Source organism: Rhinopithecus roxellana, chromosome 1, assembly GCF_007565055.1.
Source record: "Rhinopithecus roxellana isolate Shanxi Qingling chromosome 1, ASM756505v1, whole genome shotgun sequence".
NCBI lineage: Eukaryota > Metazoa > Chordata > Mammalia > Primates > Cercopithecidae > Rhinopithecus > Rhinopithecus roxellana.
Genome location: NC_044549.1, coordinates 72,469,772 through 72,491,443, shown reverse-complemented (window position 1 = coordinate 72,491,443; position 21,672 = coordinate 72,469,772).

Sequence of the window (21,672 nt, the reverse complement as noted above, 5' to 3'; positions counted from 1 at the left end):
ATTTTCTCATTGTTGAATCTTAAGAGTTACAATTTTAAGAGGTATCTAAGTTATCAAATTTGTGGGCATAGAGTTCTTCCTAATATTTATTATCCTTTTAATATCCATTAAATCAGTAGTGATGGCCTGTCTCATTTCTGATATTAGTAGTTTGTATCTTCTCTCATTTATCCTTAGTTAGCCTGGCTGGAGGTTTGACATCCTATTGATCTTTTCAAAGAACAAGCTTTTGATTGCATCATTTTTCTCTATTGGTTTCTTATTTTAAATTCCATTGATTTCTGCTCTGATGTTTATTATTTCTTTTCTTCTGCTTACTTTGGATTTAAATTGTTCTTCTTTTGCTACTTTCCTAAGGTGAAGCTTAGATTATTGATTTTAGGTCTTTCTTCTTTTCTAATATTTGCATTCAATGCTACAAATCTCCCTTTGAGCACTTCCTTTGCGGCGTTCACCAAATTTTTATGTTTTAAAAACTTTTTTTTAGGTTTGGGGGTACATGTGAATGTTTGTTACAGAGGTAAACACTTGTCACTGGAGTTTGTTATACATATTATTTCATCAACCAGATATTAAGCTCAGTACCCAATGGTTATCTTTTCTGCTCCTCTCCCTCCTCCTACCCTCCACCCTCAAGTAGACCCCAGTGTCTGTTGTTTCCTTCTTTGCGTTCATAAGTTCTTAACATTTAGCTCCCACTTATAAGTGAGAACATGCAGTATTTCGTTTTCTGTTCCTGCATTAGTTTACTAAGGATAATAACCTCCAGCTCCATCTATGTTCCCTCAAAAGATATGATCTTGTTCTTTTTTATGGATGCATAGCATTCCATGGGATATATGTACCATATTTTCTATATCTAATCTGACATTGATGGACAATTACATTAATTCCATGTCTTTGCTATTGTGGGTAGTGCTGCAATGAACATTTGTGTGCATGTATCTTTATGGTAAAATGATTTATATTGCTCTGGGTACATACCCAGTAATAGGATTGCTGGGTTGAATGATAGTTCTTCTTTCAGTTCTTTGAGGAATTGCCATACTGCTTTCCACAATGGTTGAACTAATTTACCCTCCCGCCAATAGTGTATAAATGTCCCCTTTTCTCTGCAACCTCGCCAGTCTCTGTCATTTTTTGTTTTCCATGATAGCCATTTTGAGTGGTGTGAGATGGTATCTCATTGTGATAAACTCCATTTTAAAGATGAGCAAACTGAGGTTTAGAGAGACTGAAACATTCCCAACTCATACAACTAGTGAGTGACAAAACTGGGCATAAAGCTTACCTTTATTCCGTTTTTGTGAGGAAAATATTTTTTCTGTTACAGACATCCATAAGAAAACAACTAACCTTCAAGTTAAACTAACTAACCTTAAGTTAAACAACTAACCTTAAAGATTTTTAAGTTTTCTGAAATTTCTGTTATATTACTTTTAACTTGCTAGTCCTTTGACTGTATCTCATTGCTCTGTGTATCATCTCCTTGTCAATAATTTTTTTTTTTTTTTTTTTTTTTTTTTTTTTTTGAGACGGAGTCTCGCTCTGCCGCCCAGGCTAGAGTGCAGTGGCCGGCTCTCAGCTCACTGCAAGCTCCGCCTCCCGGGTTCACGCCATTCTCCTGCCTCAGCCTCCCGAGTAGCTGGGACTACAGGCGCCCGCCTCGTCGCCCGGCTAGTTTTTTTGTATTTTTTAGTAGAGACGGGGTTTCACCGTATTAGCCAGGATGGTCTCGATCTCCTGACCTCGTGATCCGCCCGTCTCGGCCTCCCAAAGTGCTGGGATTACAGGCTTGAGCCACCGCGCCCGGCCCCTTGTCAATAATTTACAGGACCTCTCAATAACAACAAATAGTAATGCTCTTTTATCTATGCAAATGTGATGATCTGCCTGTCTAGCTGTTCCCCCACCTGTTAAAAGTTACTGCCTCCCATGAACCATTTCATGTGATTTCCAAAACATTGCAACTGTTATTTTATCTTTGGTTGCTTAATAAATATAATCAACACCACAGCCTTTAGCATTTTGTGGAAACTGCTCTAATTTCTCAGCAATAATGAATCCATCTACCAGAGCAACAGCCTTGGGGGACTCTATTTATAGTAGAACAGAATGAAAAATTTTGCCCATAAAGCAAAACCAGAAAATCTGGAACTTCCCTTGGTGCTATTTCATGATTTTTCACCACTCAAATGACTTTAAGCTCTGTGATTGCCATCCCTCAGTGTCATAGCAGAAGCAAATAATTTCTCAAGTGACTGTTCAGAGATCTAGGCTTAGTCCAGGTCTGATCTTTGATGAATACTAAAAGTAGTCATGGCTTTCTCTGGAGGAGCCTTTTTCTGCAAAATACCAAACCAAAACATATACAAGATAGTGAAATTTCCTATATTTTAAAACTTTAAGTTCTTTATAAAACATGTTTGAATGAAGTCTCCCCCTTGCTTTTATTGTTTTATTTTTGCTCACTGAGCAGAAATTGTTTTTATCCAATCATCTTTTCTGTTCTGCCAAATAAAAATGAAATATGATCATATACACACACACAAAGCTTCTTGAGAGAATCACTCCAGAATATCTCAGCTTATTAGCAGTGAGGAGGAAACAGAGCAGTAGTCAGAAAAGAAGTCATTTCTAGTAGCTGTCTCCTGTGTGAAAATTGCCTATCTCACCATGAAAAGGCTGCTCCTTGACAACAGTGTTTTAGTCACTGTTTTGTTTGAGGGAAAACCAAAGTTTTGGTTATTATGTGTGTTAGTCTATTTTCATGCTGCTAATAAAGACATACCCGAGACTGGGTAATTTATAAAGGAAAGAGGTTTAATGGACTTACAATTCCATATGGCTGGAGAGGCCTCATAATCATGGTGGAAGGCAAAAGAGAAGTAAAGGCACATCTTACATGGTGGCAGGCAAGAGAGCGTGTGCAGGGGAACTGCCCTTTATAAAACCATCAGATCTCATGAGACTTATTCACTATCTCAAGAACAGCATAGGAAAACCCGCCCCCATGATTCAATTACCTCCCACTGGGTCCCTCCCGCAACCCATGGGAATTATGGGAGCTACAATTCAAGATGAGATTTGGGTAGGGACACAGCCAAACCGTATCATTAAGTTTTTCAAAATGGTTCATCCCTTGAGTGTATCCAGACTGATTTTCTACCACTTTGGATAAAATTATTGGGTCGATCTATACAACTTTCTAATGTTTTGTTGTTTGTCTGTATAATCTGAGTTGGAGTGGGTTTGAAAACTATCTCTGGATCCCAGAAAAGTAAAATTCCCCTGGATTATGGCAGATTTTGTAATTTGGACCAACCCTCCCACTAATGACAAACCAGAAAGCTGGACAAAATATTATCTATTAAAAAATCTGTTTTAAGGCTTTAGGGAACTAACTAGGTTATGAGGAATTATTGAACCCAGATGTAAGAAATAGAAGTAATCGAGAGAGGTGCAATAACATTTTTGGCTGGTGTAACCCTAGATGTGCTTGCAGATTCCAGAAGAGGGAGCTGAGACCAGAGCAGCACTTTCAACACCCTAATAGAGTTGGGAGTGGGGGTCAAAAGTTGAAGTTCAGGACCTGCTTATGGTAGAAACCTAGTAAGAGCCCTATACATTGAGTTGGGAATGTAAAAGGCAGATCCTAAATTAGAAAGTGTGAAGTTTTTATCTTTTCTTGACCTTTTCTCCTGAACATTTATGTCTTAGCAAGTAGTCAGCATGGGGGTTTGAATGCCTAATTGTTGGTAAATGGTTGAGGCATAACAAAAATATTAATATCCACTGTTTACTGTCATGTTATTTGAAACAAAAGTGACCACGTATGCTATCTTGCTTGAAGAAGTCTTTGACAGGAAAAGCAATATCATGTCATTTATAAATTTTCTTGTTCTAAAGAAAGCAGTTACATATATACATATATATATATATAAATTATGTAAATAAAAGTTATTTTATACAAAAAAACAAAAAACAAAAAAACAAAAACTGTGAACCAGAAGCAAAACTGTTCTCAGAGTGCACATCTTTGGATTATCTGGGTGGTTCCTAAAATCAGATAGATACTATTCTAGATTTCTAATGCCTCTAGTTGCCTGACAAAAATAAATAAAAAATCCTCCTTAGAAGAAAATAGCATGATTTGAGTTCACATTATTTCTACAAACATTTTTTCAAATGCATTTATAGGCACACAACTCACAGGTAGTCAGGCATGTAAGACTACACATTGAGTGAGTACAGACAGAAAAGCTGGCACGAGATAAGCCCCACCCAGATGTTGGAAAGTTCAAAAACATTTAAAAATAACTGTGCTTAGAAAATTAAAAAAATTTGTAAGAAAATTGGAAAAATGACACAATATATTTTAAAACAAAATAGAAACAGAAATCGAAAATAGCAATAATCAAAATTAACATCTTAAGAGATGAGTTAAACAGTTGATGATAAAGATGAAGAGAGAATTATAGAGCTGTAAGATGTTAAAAATAAAAAGAAAAGGGTATCTCAAAACTGCTGGGAGCCACAAATGATAGGATGAACTCATTGGAAGGTATAGCCTGATTCTGCTAAGATGGATTCCATGAATCTATCATTTGTAAAAAGGATTCAGAACAAAGTTTTATTTGTAGAGCATTGTTCAGAAATTGTAGTAGATAACTGTGTTAGGATCCATACTCTACCTGATTTAAATAGAAAGGGATTAAATATACAGAGATTTAGGGGCTTACACAATCACTGGAAAGACTAAGCAAACAGACTGCAGGCTGGGCTTCCAAACTGTGTCACAGAGGTGGTTTACCAAAAGAGTTCATCTTCTGTAATGATTAGGAAGCCACCACCACAACTGGTGGCTGTGAGAGAGACTACATTGCCTTAGCCATGACCCTTAGCAGCAAATTAGGTTCCTGAGCTCTATTTCTTGCTACACATGAAGCTGGGACCATCTGTAAGGATCTGACAAGTGTGTCCATGAATGCTCTTGCTAGAACAAATAGTGTAAGCAGCTAGATTTTGCATGATTGTATCTGTTGGCAGAGGCTGCCCGGTGTGAGCCTGAGTTGGAGGGAGCCTTAAATGAGTAGTTTTTAGCTTCTCAACCTCTAGCATCTGTAAGGCATACTACAAAGGGAGGAAATAAAGAGGCATGAGTCCATCTGCCACATCTACCACATCTGTTGTTTGTGTTTGCCTGGCACCACATCATCCTGTTTCTTATGGAAACAGAACTTTTTTTTTTTTTTCCTGTAAGGAAATAATACAGTCAACGGTACACACTGACTCAGATCTACCAGTTGGACTAATCTGTCCCCTAGACACTGTAATTGGTTTATAGATGTGCCCTTGATCCATTTTGGTTCTGTAAGGCTTGTCCCCAAGGCTTCTCTGCCAAAGTTATGAAAAGAGACTTGTTCTTATTACCAAGAATCCTAAACATGCAGGATATGAATGTGGGCTGCTGTTGGTGGTTTCCCACCATGAATCGAGGGCATATTTGAAAGTGAAATGAAGTAGATTCCAGAAGAGAAAAGAAATGGGAGTGGGGAGTGTTCCTTTGATTTTGCTTGAACCCCTAGGTCAAACTGTGCCTAAGCCTGTTCTCCCTTTTGATTCCTCGGTTATATGATCCTATAGATTCTCTTTCACTTTTGCTAGTATGAGTTGGGTTTTTGTCACCTGCAATATATAGTTCTGATTAGGAATTATGTGAACTAATGTATTTTGATATGCACCATCTTTACAGCTGGAAATCATCTGTCTTTGTAAAAATGACATAAAGATTGTGGCATCTTATTTCCCATAGAAATCTACATTGTACTGGTCAGAGGTCTGTGGGAGGGATTCTGAGAGGTTCCCTTCAGGCCTATCCTGGACCTCCCTGTGAGTGGGAGTCTGAACAATCCAGCCCTTTGTGGTAGTAGAGTATTTGGCAAGTGAGGTTGTGCCATTTAAGACTGGGGTGACTGTACCAGCAATAAGCCTTACATTATATCTTGTATTTTTCTCAGGAATCTTCTCAAGAATTCAGCTATTTTGATACAAGGCTTATTTCTGCATTCGTTCATTTATTCATTCAACATTTTGGAGTCTCCACTTTGTAGCTTAGGGCAACTAATTTTCAAAGAAATGGCATCCAGCTCCACTGTTTACAAACTTTTAGCAGCTCCATGCTGCCTGGGGAAAATGGCCAGCATCTAGATCCTTCTGCATCCAAACCTGACCTGCCTTTGCAGTGGTAGCTCGGCCTGCTTCTTTCCAGAGGGTCCATGTGGCAGGTGCTTTGTGATATTCACCTCTATGTGGCAGGAGCTTTGTGATATTCACCTCTATGTGGCAGGTGCTCTGTGATATTCACCTCTATGTGGCAGGCACTATGATATTCACCTCTATGTGGCAGGTGCTGTGATATTCACCTCTATGTGGCAGGCACTCTGTGATGTTCACCTCTATGTAGCAGGTGCTGTGATATTCACACATGGCATATGTGGCAGGTGCTATGATATTCACCTCTATGTGGAAGGCACTCTGTGATATTCACCTCTATGTGGCAGGCGCTGTGATATTCACCTCTATGTGGCAGGTGCTGTAATATTCACTGTGGCAGGCACTGTGATATTCACCTCTACGTGGCAGGCACTGTGATATTCACCTCTACGTGGCAGGCACTGTGATATTCACCTCTACGTGGCAGGCACTATAATATTCACCTCTATGTAGCAGGCATTGTGATATTCACCTCTATGTGGCAGGCGCTGTGATATTCACTTCTATGTGGCAGGTGCTGTGATATTCACCACTATGTGATGGGCTCGTGATATTTGCCTCTATGTGGCAGGCGCTCTGTGATATTCACCTCTACGTGGCAGGCACTGTGATATTCACCTCTATGTGGCAGGCACTGTGATATTCACCTCTATGTGGCAGGCACTATGATATTCACCTCTACATGACAGGCACTGTGATATTCACCTCTACGTGGCAGGATCTGTGATATTCACCTGTACGTAGAAGATGCTGTTCTATTCACCTCTACGTGGCAGGCACTGTGATATTCACCTCTACGTGGCAGGAGCTGTGATATTCACCTCTACGTGGAAGATGCTGTTCTATTCACCTCTCTGTGGTAGGTGCTATGCTATTCACCTCTATGTGGCAGGCATTGTAATATTCACCTCTACATGGCAGGCACTGTGATCTTCACCTCTATGTGGCAGGCACTCTGTGATATTCACCTCTGTGTGGCAGGCACTCTGTGATATTCATCTTTATGTGGCAGGTGCTCTGTGATAGTCACCTCTCTCTAAGGAGCCATGCTTCCCACCCATGCCCCCACTCCCTTGCTTACATTACCCTCTTGGATATGGATGCATTTCCTTGCCTATTCATTTTTCATAACTTGGATCAGGTGGCACTGATTTCAGGCCCTGATCTTTACATTAAGATCAACCTTTCCTTTGTGCTCCCAATGTATTTTTTTTTCATGTCACTCTTGTTAGATTTATCACATCCCAATGATGTTATTTTATTCTTGTTTTTTCCTTTATTACGCTGTAAACTACTAAAAACTAAATGTAGTACCTCATTCACCCTTTTATCTTCAGTGCTCAAAACAAATTAACTAGGTCAATTCCTCATTCCTCAATTATACACTTTTATAGCATCACGTATTTCTTTGTAATATTTGTCAAGATTGGAATTTTATAGTTGTTTTTGTGAGTTTTGGATTAATTTGTGTCTTGTTTACTAGACCAAAAGCCTAAAAGGGGTAGGGTCATGACGAATTTTGCTTGCCAACATATTCCTCCTGCCTAGTGTAGTCCCGACACGCAGTAGGTGCTAAACACATTTATTGAATAGATGAGTGAAATCTTTGTTGAATAAATGGATGGATGATAGATAACAGACTGTGTTAATGCCCTTCAGGAATACTAGTAATTTAAAAAGAGAAGCCTAGAGGAGATTTTTTCTAATGGAAAGGACCAGTAATGTCACTATTAGTGGAATTTCAGGTACCATAAGACCCTGGGTGGTTTAAAAACAATGTTTAAATTTCTTTCTTACAGAAAAGTTGAAGAAAGCGTACAAAGATATTTTTCCCCCTGTAAGTTGTGAACAGTCCCCAATCATCCTCCCATACTTGAGTATATCTGATCTAAAGGAGAATATTTCCCTATATAATTACAATACAACCATCAGTATCAGGAAATTGACTTAATAAATGACTACCATTTAATCCATGGGCCCCATTCAGCTTTTGTCAATTGTTCCAGTAATGTCTTTTTTCCCAGTCATCAGGCTACAATTTTATTTTTTTTTCTTTTTTAAATTTTAAATTCAGGGGTACATGTATGGTTTTGTTGCATATTGTATGATGCTGTGATTTGAACTTCTAAAGCTCTTGTTGCCCAAGTAGTAAACATGGTACCCAATAGGTAGGTTTTCAAGCTTTGCCCTCCTCTCTTCCTCCCCGCTTTTGGAATCCTCAGTGTTTGTTGGTCACATCTTTGTTTTTGTTTGCACCCAACGTTTAGTTCCCAGTTGTAAGTGAGAACATGTGGTATTTGGTTTTCTGTTTTTGCATTAATTCACTTAGGGTAACAGCCTCCAGTTGCATCCATTTTGCTGCAAAGGACAAGATTTCATTCTTTTTTGGCTATGTAGTATTCCATGGTGTATATGTACCACATTTTCTTTATCCAGTCCACCATTGATAGGCACCTGGGTTGGTTCCATGTTTTGGCTATTGTGAATAGTTCTGCAATAAATATATAAATAAGGTCATGTGTATTTTTGGTAGAATGATTTCTTTCCCTTTGGGTATAAACTCAGCAATGGGATGCTGGGTCCAGTGGTAATTCTATTTTTAGTTCTTTGAGAAATCTCCAAACTGCTTTCCACAGGGGCTGAACTAGTTTGCATTCCTACCAGCAGCATGTAAAGTGTTCCATTTTCTCTGCAACCTTGCCAACATCTATTTTTGACTTTTTAAAAATAGCCATTCCGACTGGTGTGAGATGGTATCTCATTGTGGTTTTGATTTGCATCTTTCTGGTGATTAGTGGTGTTGAGGATTTTTTTTTTTTTTTTTGGTATATTTGTTGGCTTCTTGTATGTCTTTTGAGAAGTGTCTTTTATGTCTTTTGTCCCCTTTTTGATGGGGTTGTTTTTTCTTGCTGATTTGTTTATGTTCCTTATAGATTATAAATATTAGTCCTTTGTTGGATGGAGAATTTGCAAATTTTTCTCATTCTGTAGTTTGTTTACTCTGTTGATAGTTTATGTGGCTGTACAGAGCTCCTTAATTAGGTCCCAGTTAACAATTTTTATTTTTGTTGCATTTGCTTTTCAGGACTTAGTCATAAATTATTTGCCTAGGCCAATGTCTACAAGGGTATTTCCTAGGTTTTCTTCTGGGATTTGTGTAATTTGAGGTCTTCCATTTAAGTCTTTAATCTATCCTGAGTTAACTTTTGTGTATAGTGAGGGATAGGGGTCCAGTTTCATTCATCTGCATATGGTTAGCCAGTTTTCCCAGCACTGTTTATTAAATAGAGTGTCGTTTCCTGTGTTGACAAAAATAAACAATGCAGAAAGAGTATCCTATTCAAGAAGTAGGGTATCCTTTATTTCAGTGGTTTCTATTCTGTTCCTTTGGTCTATATATCTATTTTTGTACCAGTACCATGTTGTTTTGTTTACTGTAGTCTAATAGTATATTTTGAAGCTGTATATAGTATATTTTGATATTTAATATCATGCCTCTGGTTTTTTTCTTTTTGCTTGGATCGCCTTGCTATTCACTTTCTTTTTTGGTTCCATATGAATTTTAGAATAGTTTTTTTTTCTAATTCTGTGAAAAATAACATTGGTAATTTGATAGAAATAGCATTGAATCTGTAGATTGCTTTGGGCAGTACAGACATTTTAACAATATTGTTTCTCTGAATCCATGAGCATGGAATGCTTTTTCATTTGTTTGTATCATCTATGATTTCTTTTAGCAGTGTTTTGTAGTTCTCCTTGTAGAGATCGTTCACCTCCTTGGTTAGATGTATTCCTAGGTGTTTTATTTTTTGTGTGCCTCCAGTAATGTCTTTGTAGCAAAAGGATTATCTAAGAAAGGATATTATTGAAAAAATTGACGAAACTTGATCTAATCCTGGATCACACGGTACATTGGTTGTCATGTCTCTCTTAAGTCTTCAATCTGGAAAAGTTCCTTACTCTTTCCTTGGCTTTCATAAGCTTGAGACATTTTTGAATATTACAGTTCATTTACTTTGTAAAGTTTCCCTTGATTTATGTTTGCCTGATGTTTTCTTATGATTAGATTCAGTTCATGCCTCATTGGCAGGACTATCACAGAAAGCAGTGCTGTGTTCTTTTCATTGCTTCCTATTACAGGGGAAGTTTACTTTGATCAGTGGATTCAGTTGGTGTCTTCTAGGTTTCTTTACTGTAAAGTTTTTCTTTTTCTTACCTTTATAATTAAGTATTTTTTTAAGGAAAGAGACTCTGAGGTTATGTAAATATTTCACTTCTCACCAAACTTTCAGTGAAGGAGATATATTTGAGCAAAAAATCCTTTCTGGCATTCCTCAGATGCAGTTTTACCCTTAGACTTAGACAAGAGGGACTCCTTGCTATGGGTGAGCCCTTAATTTAAAGGAACCTCATCTCCTTCCCTTCCCTTCCCTTCCCTTCCCTTCCCTTCCCTTCCCTTCCCTTCCCTTCCCTTCATTTCCCTTCCCTTCTTTTCCCTTCCTCACTCTTCCTTTCCCTCCCTCTCTCTCTTTCACACACACAGAGCTTCTTAATTGAGGTCCCAGTTATCAATTTTTATTTTTGTTGTACACACACACACACACACACACACACAATTAAATATTTTTGTTGTACACACACACACACACACACACACACACACACACACAATTAAAGAATATATATGAGTACATCTGTCATTTATGACCCAGTGCTCAGCTCTGCTACAGGGAGAGTTGTAACCCTAAACATCAACTGCCATGACTAGCACCTCTCAGGTCTCAGAGAACCACTTCACAACTTCTCTTGTCCAAGCTTCCTGAAGCAAAAGATGACTCAATCTGAACGTCACTGAACCTGGAGCTTTGTGGATTGTGCTGCTGCTATCAGGGACACTGCTCCACAGTACAGGAGGGCTTAAGTGACAGAAGGTAAGACAGAAGTAAGAAAACATATATATTACTTAACACGCAAAATTCTTCCTTTTGGATAACATAAATGCAAGAATAGATTTTTGCGTAACAAGAGTCTTGTTTTAAGGCTACTTATGAGTCAGCTGTGGATTTGCAACTGTCACATAAGGTAGCTAAGGGATAATGTACAGTATTAAACAATTTTCATTTATTTAGTTCTAGATGAAATGTGAATGAAGCATAATACCAATTCTTTGCACATTTCAATAGTAAGCATTAGAATTGTGAGTAGTTTTATTTCTACACAAATACTTAATGAGATTTAATAGAAATATTAAATATTTAATAAGAATTTTTAAAAATTAAATAAAATATTTTATTTAGTGTTGATTTAAAATTTGAATACTCCATCAATTATTTTAAATTTTGTCTTTTAATTTTAGTAGATAATTTAAAACACGTTAGAAGACAAAATGTGAATGCAATACTTTAAGTAATATGAGTTTATTAAATAATGTATAATAGACATAAAATGATATAACACTAAGTAATAATTTAAATAATTCTTTTTACCTTGTTACATTTACTTTAATATCACTTTTGAATAAAAGTATTCTCAAATTTTGTGTATTGTGAATATAATTTACATTTTATCTAGAATCCTTTAAATTATTACTGTTAATAGAACAGATTATGTGAAAATCTTGATTGTAATATTAATAAAATGATTATAAAAATGATTGTGTGGAAATAAGGGCAAGAAAAGTAAAGCTTATGGGATAGTTAGGTAACAATTTGTTACTATGTATGGCTTTATTTTATTACTCATTCAAATGCTGCTGGCCCATTTACAGAATACCCAGAGCTGTACAGTAATCTTTTCATTCAGTCATCTTTGATATGTCATTGATTTTTGGTCACTTAAAAGCCATGGTTTTACATATTTTCCATTTCATCTTTGTGGAAAAAATAGTCATTAAGGTAGGGAGATAGAACACATTTTATTTAACAGTTTTCATGCCTGATTTACAGCTAATGGGCTTCCATTTGAATTCTTACCCTAGGCTCTGCAAATGTTATGGGTGGGCTTTCTCAGACCCACTACCCACTCCACCACTTACATAACTACCTAGATTTATGATGATCCTGAACTCTGGGGACAAGTCATATTATTTTCAAATTCTGTGCATAAAATAAGATTGGATATTTTTGTCTGTAGAGTACCCATTGGCATCTACCTCATCATCAGATAGCTTTGTGCACTATTAGGGGACTTCTGTGCACATTGCGTCTTCTTTTGGGGAAGCTGTAATGGCCATTGACAGTTGAAGCTGAGCTTTAACAAGAAGGTTAATAAACTTCAAAAGTGAGTCCAGTGTTTTAGGGCTGGCTAGTATATCCTTTAATGCCCTCTCCATTGGTTGGCATGGATCTGCAGGATGGTTGATATGGTTCGGATGTTTGTCCCTGCCCAAATCTCATGTTTAATTATAATCCTCAATGCTGGAGGTGGGGTGTAGGGGGAGATGTTTGAGTCATGGGAGTGGATCCCTCATGGGTTGATGCTATCTTAGAGACAGTGAATGAGTTCACATGAGATCTGGTCATTTAAAACTGTGTGGCATCTCCCCATTCCCCATTCTCTCTCTCCTTTGCTCCTGCTTTCACTCTGTTGTGTGCCTGCTCCCTCTTCACCCTCCTTCATGATTATAAGTCTCCTGAGGCCTCCCCAGACACAGATGCTGCTAGGCTTCCTATACAGCCTGCAGAACCATGAGCCAATTAAAATACCTGAGACTGGTCAGGCATTGTGGCTCACACCTGTAATCCCAGAACTTTAGGAGGCTGAGATGGGTGGATCACTTGAGGCCAGGAGTTCAAGACCAGCCTGGCCAACATGTTGAAATGCCATCTCTACAAAAAAATACAAAAATTAGCCATGTGTGGTGGTACATGACTGTGGTCCCAGCTACTCGGGAGGCTGAGGCACAAGAATTGCTTGAACCTAGGAAGGAGTTGGAGGTTGCAATGAGCCCATATCATGCCACTACACTCCAGCCTGAGTGACAGAGCGAAACTCTGTCTCCAAAAAACAAACAAACAAGCAAACAAATAAACAAAAAACCAACAACAATAAAAACCCCGAGACTGGGTAATTAAATTACCCCACCTTCTCCTAGGAGGCCCTGTGGGATTGCAATTTGAGCAGTGCAGCAGGAAGGTTCAATGTTATCTCCCTTCTAGTAAGGGACTAGTGGATGTTGAAAAGTATCTACATTCTACCCTTGTCTCCACTTGTACTTTGATGGTATGTGAGGATTTTTTCTTTTCTTATCACAAAAGGCAATATATGTTTATAAGAGGCGAAAAAAAAAAAACGATAATCAAAGAGAAGAAAATAAAAACACCAACAATTCCACGAGGCAGAGACAGCCTCTGATAACATATCAGTTTGTATCTTTAGAATCACTTGGGGAGCTTTTAAGGAATATGAGTGTCTGTTGCCCATTCCCAGAGATTCTGATTCAAACGGTCTGGAGTGTGCAGGACTAGTTTTTTAAGGTCTAATTTGTAGCCATAGGTGAAAAACCACGAGTCTAGACATTTAGTGTATAAAATATATATTTTTACCAAAATGAGCATTCTGTAATAAAGTTTTATTACATAATCTTTATCATTTAAGTTTATTACAAACATCTTTCTATAGAAGGATGTGAGAGCAAACCCATCTTTTTAAATGGCCTCACAGTATAATTTAATTTGCTTACTCATTTCTTTGAGGTTGGAAAGGCAGAATGTTTTCACCTGGGCTGGGGAAGCGGGTGGGGTGGGGAGGGTGTGGGCAAAAAAGGATTGAAATAGCCACACTGGCATCAGAAAGCTCACAGATGCAGAGAAAACTAAGACAAGCTCTTCCTGGGTTATGACAGATGACACAAAGACTGGAATTGATTGCTATAAAGCTATGGTTGTCAGTGGGAAAGTCTCCAAATAATTGCTTATTAGTCATAGATACACTGGAAGTTTATTCCGTTACATATTTCTCATTCATTCATTCAGCACATACTGAGCATTTCTTAGGGCCTAAAACTGGGAATACAAAGATGGATAAGATTTTGTCCTTTACTTCAAGGAATTTATAATCTAAGAGAAAGCAGAGACAGATATACAAATAGCTACATGTATATTTATTGAGCACTTAACTCTGTTCCAATCATTCTTCAAACCATGTTCAGTGAATTTCCTCAATTTTCACCATTACCTGAATGAAATCAGTAGTAGTATTTTTATCCCTTCATGCAGATGAGGAGACTGAGGCACAGAGAGATTAGTTTGTCCATGGTTACATAAGCAGTAAGTGGTTGAACTAGGAATCAAGACAAGGCAGTCTGGCTCCAGAGTCCAAGCTCCTAACCTCTATTTTCTGCTGCATCAAAGAGCACATCAAAGAAGAGTAGGTTCCAGGACAGGATTCATAAAGGAAGAAGTGGTAAGCTCTAATGTGGGAAGGGAGTAGAAAAGAGTAGTTTCAGGAAAGACATTGGAACTCAAAAAATAATTTAATTTTAAGAGAAGGTCCAGTAAGGAGGGAGAATATGTAGATGCTTGGCATATGGGTATGTATGCTTCAACTCTGGTTTGTCAGAAATATTTTATTTTCTATTTGTCCTGTATCTGCCTACTGTGTCCCAATATTCCATGGGAGCTGCAAGAGGACCAACTGAGGTAGTCCGGTAGCCCTTCAAGTGTGGGTGGGCCCACAGATGTATCAGTTTCAGGTGGGACAGTGGAGCCACTGGGCTGAGGAGAAGGATGGAACACTTGCATTGGGAGTAAGGCCAACTCTGTGGCCTTCATCCAGGAGCACATAAAAGTGCATCACTGTATTAGTTAGTCTGTTCTCATGCTGCTAATAAAGACATACCTGAGACTGAGTAATTTATAAAGAAAAAGAGGTTGAATGGGTTCACAGTTTCATATGGCTAGGGAGGCCTCATAATCATGGCAGAAGGTGAAGAAAGAGCAAAGGCACATCCTACATGGTGGCAGGCAAGAGAGAATGAGTGCCAGCAGGGGAAATGCCAGGTGCTTGTAAAACCATCACATCTTGTGAGACTCACTCATTATTGTGGGAACAGCATAGGGAAAACCACCCCCCATGATTCAATTACCTCCACCTGGTCCCTCCCACGACACATGGGGATTATGGGAACTACAGTTCAAGATGAGATTTGGGTGGAGACACAGCCAAACCATATCAACCACCAAGGAAGGAAAGTAGCATCATTCAAAGACCCCCCTCACAAGGGGAAGCTATTGAACCAAGTGCAGAAAAGATAAGACTCAGGAGAAAATTTAACTTATTGCTAGTTCTGAGATGAGTGCTCAAGGAGCTCTCATCAGTGAATTTATCTAGAGGGATATCTCAGAATGCCTACTGCTAAAATTCACATTGCTATAGGTTCCCTGGCTAGCTGGAAGAGGATGCTTCTTAGGAAAATTCACTATACCTGTCAAGCAGAAATAAGCACAGAAATAGATCTTCCCAAAGGAGAAGAAAATCCCATTAGAAAACAGCCAATATCATACTGAATGGGCAAAAACTGGAAGCATTCCCTTTGAAAACTGGCACAAGACAAAGATGCCCTCTCTCACCACTCCTATTCAACATAGTATTGAAAGTTTTGGCCAGGGCAATCAGGAAAGAGAAAGAAATAAAGGGTATTCAAATAGGAAGAGAGGAAGTCAAATTGTCTCTGTTTGCAGATGACATGATAATGTATTTAGAAAACTCCATCATCTCAGCTTAAAATCTACTTAAGCTGATAAGCAATTTCAGCAAAGTTTCAGGATACAAAATCAATGTGCAAAAATCACAAGCATTCCTATACACCAAGAACAAACAAACAGCCAAATCATGAGTGAACTCCCATTCACAATTGCTCAATTGCTACAAAGAGAATAAAATACCTAGGAATACAATTTACAAGGGATGCGAAGGGCCTCACCAAGGAGAACTACAAACCACTGCTCAAGGAAATAAGAGAGGACATAAACAAATGGAAAAACATTCCATGCTCATGGATAGCAAGAATCAATATCATGAAAATGGCCATAATGCCCAAAGTAATTTATAGATTCAATGTTATCCCCATCAAGCTACCATTGACTTTCTTCACAGAATTGGAAAAAACTACTTTGAACTTCATATGGAACCAAAAAAGAGCCTGCATAGCCAAGACAATCCTAAGCAAAGAGAACAATGCTGGAGTCATCATGCTACATGACTTTGAACGATACTATAAGGCTACAGTAACCAAAACAGCATGGTACTTGTACTAAAACAGATATATAGATCAATGGAACAAAACAGAGGACTCAGAAATAACACCACATGTCTACAACCATCTGATCTTTGACAAACCTGACAAAAACAAGCAATGGGGAAAGGATTCCCTTTTTAATAAATGGTGTTGGGAAAACTGGCTAGCCACATGCAGAAAACTGCAACTGTACCCCTTCCTTACACCTTATACAAAAATCAGCTCAAGATGGATTAAAGACTTAAACATAAGACTTAAAACCATAAAAATCCTAGAAGAAAACCTGGGCAATACCGTTCAGGACATAGGCATGGGCAAAGACTTCATGTCTAAAACACCAAAAGCAATGGCAACAAAAGTCAAAATTGACAAATGGGATCTAATTAAACTAAAGAGCTTCTGCACAGCAATAGTAACTATCATCTGAGTGAACAGGCAACCTGAAGAATGGGAGAAATTTTTTGCAATCTATCCATCTGACAAAGTGCTAATATCCAGAATCTACAAGAACTTAAACAAATTTATAAGAAAAAAAACCCCATTGAAAAGTGGGCAAAGGATATGAACAGACACTTCTCAAAAGAAAACATTTATGCAGCCAACAAACATATGAAAAAAATGTTGATCATCACTAGCCATTAGAGAAATGCAAATCACAACCACAATGAGATACCATCTCACGCCAGTTAGAATGGTGATCATTAAAAAGTCAGGAAACAACATGCTGGAGAGGATGTGGAGAAATAGGAACGCTTTTACACTGTTGGGAGTGTAAATTAGTTCAACCATTATGGAAGATGATGTGGAGATTCCTCAAGGATCTAGAACTAGACATACCATTTGACCCAGCAATCCCATTACTTGGTATATACCCAAAGGATTATAAATCATTCTACTTTAAAGACACAGGCACACGTCTGTTTACTGTGGCACTATTCACAATAGCAAAGACTTGAAACCAACCCAAATGCCCATCAATGATAGACTGGATAAAGAAAATGTGACACATATACACCACGGAATGCTATGCAGCCATAAAAAAGGATGGGTTCATATCCTTTGCAGGGACAGGGATGAAGCTGGAAACCATCATTCTCAGCAAACTATCACAATAACAGAAAACCAAGCACCGCGTGTTCTCACTCATAAGTAGGAGTTGAACAATGAGAACACATGGCCACAGGGAGGGGAACATCACACACCAGCCCTTTTGCGGGGCAGGGAGCTAAGGGAGGGATAGCATTAAAAGAAATACCTGGCCGGGTGCGGTGGCTCAGCCTGTAATCCCAGCACTTTGGGAGGCCGAGACGGGCGGATCATGAGGTCAGGAGATCAAGACCATCCTGGCTAACACTGTGAAACCCCGTCTCTACTAAAAAAAAAAATACAAAAAACTAGCCGGGCGAGGTGGCGGGCGCCTGTAGTCCCAGCTACTTGGGAGGCTGAGCCAGGAGAATGGCGGTAAACACGGAGGCAGAGCTTGCAGTGAGCTGAGATCCGGCCACTGCACTCCAGCCCGGGCGACAGAGCGAGACTCCGTCTCAAAAAAAAAAAAAAAAAAAAAAAAAAAGAAATACCTAATGTAGATGAAGGGCTGATGGGTGCAGCAAACCACCATGGCACTCGTATACCTATGTAACAAAACTGCATGTTCTGCATATGTACCCCAGAACTTAAAGTATAATTAAAAAGAAGAAGAAGAAAAAAAAAAGAAACCAGACCACCCCTGGAGAGTTACAAAATATCTTACATTCATTGATAATCTTTTTTAACAAAGTGGATGCTGGCCTTGGTTCTATGAACATCTTGATGGGTTTGTTTATACAAGTATGAAGGTCAGAACTGTAGAGATGTGAATTACTGTTAAGATGTTTTAGGCTGAAAAAAGGAAAACAATGCCCCAAATGAGCTTAAGGATTAAGTAAACTATTATCTCATAAGAGGAAGGTTAGAGGTGGAAAGACTTCAGAGTTTGTTGATTCAGGAGTCAAGGAATGTGGTTGTATTAATCAGGCTGAGTAATGATATGTGCTATAACAACAAATTAGTCCTGAGATCTCAGTGGTTTAACACACAAAAAGACACTACTCATTCATTTAATCATTTAATGGAAATAGAGGCCTCTACTACATTCAAGAACTTTGACTTCTTCTATGTGATAGCTCTGTCATCTTCAATACAGCTTCACAATCACCCTATTATCATTCAGCCTGCAGATGGAGAAGGAGCAATGATGGGGAGGATGAAGCAGGCCATTTTAAAGGCCAGGCCTAGAAGCTGTAAACATTACTTTCATACACAATCCATTGGTCAGGACTCAATGAGTCAGGACACCTGACTTCAGGGGAGGGGGCGGGGCAGCTGTTAACTGTCATTTAGTCTGTGCTCAGGATAAAAATAAAATGGGTTTGGTGAATTCATTGTCTCTGTCTCCCGAGCTCTTTCTCCTTTTCTGCTCTGTCATTTTCAAAGTCATGCCTTCTCTTCTGGTAGCAAGATAGCTGCAGCAGTTCCAGGCATCCTATCCAACTACCACAGCTGAGAGAAGAAAAGAAACAATTTCTTATTTGTGTGTCTCCCATGAATGAGGAAACTTTTCCCAGAAGCCCGCAGCAAATCTTCCCTTATGTTTCGTTGGCCAGATTTGGATCACGTGCTTTTTTCTGTAGCAATCCTTGAAAGGGAAATGGGATTGCTGTTTGACAAGTCAAACCTGTCCCTGAGGCTGGTAAGGGGCAATGTCCTCTGAAGCACATAGTTGTTTGTACATGTGAATCTCTAAAAAGTTTCAGGGTTCTGTTAGAATGCAAGAGGGAAATGTTGTCTGGTATCCATGCAGCAGGTTCTGGTGTAATTATTCTGTGTACTCAGGAGGAACTAAGTTGGTTTCTCTGGGCACTGAGTGAGGAGGGCTGTGAGAAGGATGGGTGATGTGGCAGGAGATCTGAGGTGACTGCTCTCTCAGTTCCATGTCCTTCAATACATTCTTTCTCTCTCTCAGACTGCTTTTATACAAACTGGCAAGGGGCTGAATTTCTCATCTAGGTTGACAAGGAGGGAAAAGGAACATATGCAGAAGCTAGGGATAGAGGATATCTAGGGAAGCGGCAGAAGCCATTGAGAGGACAGTGTAGTTGGGTTTTAGCCAAGTTAATCTACATCACAGGTTGCAGACATCCCAGGTGGTTGTGGACAGGGTCTCAGCAACACCTGGGTAACAAGATGGCAGTCACGGACTGTATGGATTTTAACCTGATAGCATCATTCTTCCAGAAATTGTAAGTAACACTGGGAACAAAACCTTGGGGCTGGGTGAATTCTTTGGTTAGTTTAATGTATCATTTGCTAACCACAAAACACATGCTGATTTTGACTTCTTCCCTTTGCGTTGACAAAAGAAGACATGGAAGTCAAGAAATAGAAGACCGTCTGGGAGAGTGAGATCTTAGAAGCATGGATGGGAGCTGGGCTAGGTGGAGTGTGATTTACTTCCTAGGAAGTGATGCAAAGATTTCTCAGTCACAAAGTTTTCCATGATGAAAATTCCCCATAGTCATCCAGTGAAAGGGTGGCAATCCGAAGGTACACCCAGTGAATGTCCCAAAGGCTTTGAATGCTGTGCTCATGGGTGACCAGATCATATTCCCTGGGAAGTGACACAGAGGTTCAGAGCACTGCCTCTGGGGTCAGACAGTCCTGGGTCTCAACTTTCATCCCCTTTCCTAGCTCCTTGATCTGGAGTAGCTGACTTAACGTCTTTACACTTAGTTTCCCATTGGCAATATACGTCAGGGTCGTTGTGCGGCTTGTAAGAGATATTTAACGTAAAAGTGATTGGTAGAGTTCCTAGATGGCAGAAAATGCTGTTCTTTCTTCTGAAATTTTAGTCTGTAACATAGCAGCTATGGTGGCAGAAACTGAGATGCACTTTGTGGATGACATAAAGGTGAATAAAAGTGCATGCATGGGATTTTGGAAGAAGGTAGTCTCAAATGCCTTTTTAAGAGATTATATTAAAGATTATATACCTCTCTGGCAGGGTTGAAGATAAAACAGAGGGTACAGCGCTCTTCTTGGGAGGAAGAGCCCTGCTTTGAGCCTGACATCTGTTGGTGCATTTAGCAAAACTTATTTTAAGCAACTCCTAAGAATTTCATAAATGTAAAACTTCTGTATGTATCTAGATGGAAATACTGATCTGCCCTTGATTCATTTGACCCACAACCCACCGTATCTTATCATCTTATCTTATCTGTCTTGTCTTGTCTTTCTGTCTGTCTATCTCATACATCATCCATCCATCTAGTTATGTCCATAGGGTATAAATGATAAAGAACTTTGCCCTCAAGTTGTTCCTCAGTTTGGAGGGAGACATTCCAATAGACAGAACAAGAGGACAAAAGTATTCATGGGATGCTTTAACCCAGCACAGAGGGTATCCACTCCAGATTGGCAGTGGACCAAGAAGGCTTCTGAAGCATTAGTAAGAAGAATCCAGGTAAAGTGTATAGACAAAAGGTGGAGAAAGATGCTGGTAAGGACATTGGCAGTAGAATCCCCAGTCGATGCAAAGACCTGGGGGCAGGCAGGTGAAAAACACCTTAGGAACACATTGAATAGTTAATCATGGGTAAAGTGATGGCAATGGATCCTAAATCTACTGAGCATAGAAGTCACCAAGAGAGCTTGTTAAAATGCAGATACACACAGAAAATATATTTGAAAACAAGCAAACAAACAAACAAACAAACACAGACACCATAACCCACCACAGAGATTCTGAACCACTGGATCTGGGATGAGGTACAGAAAAACCAGCATTTGACACAAAAGGCCCTAGATAATTCTGAGGCAGGTGATTCTCCTACAGTCCACTAAGAAACAGTTGTGTGATGTTGCAGAGAGTTTTATTTGTGGTATCTCTGAAGCGAAAGCTGTGGTCCCTTGCTACACAAAGTGTGGTCCTTGAAGGAGTAGACTTCACATCCCCTGGGAGTTTGTTAGAAAGGTAGAATCCCAGGCCCCATTCCAGACCTTCTGAATCAGAATCTGCATTTTAAGAAGACTCCCAGGTGACTTGATGCACATTAAAGTTTATAAAGCACTTTATCAGGTAGGGATAGCACCTTAAATGGTCTTATCAATAATAGTGAGATACT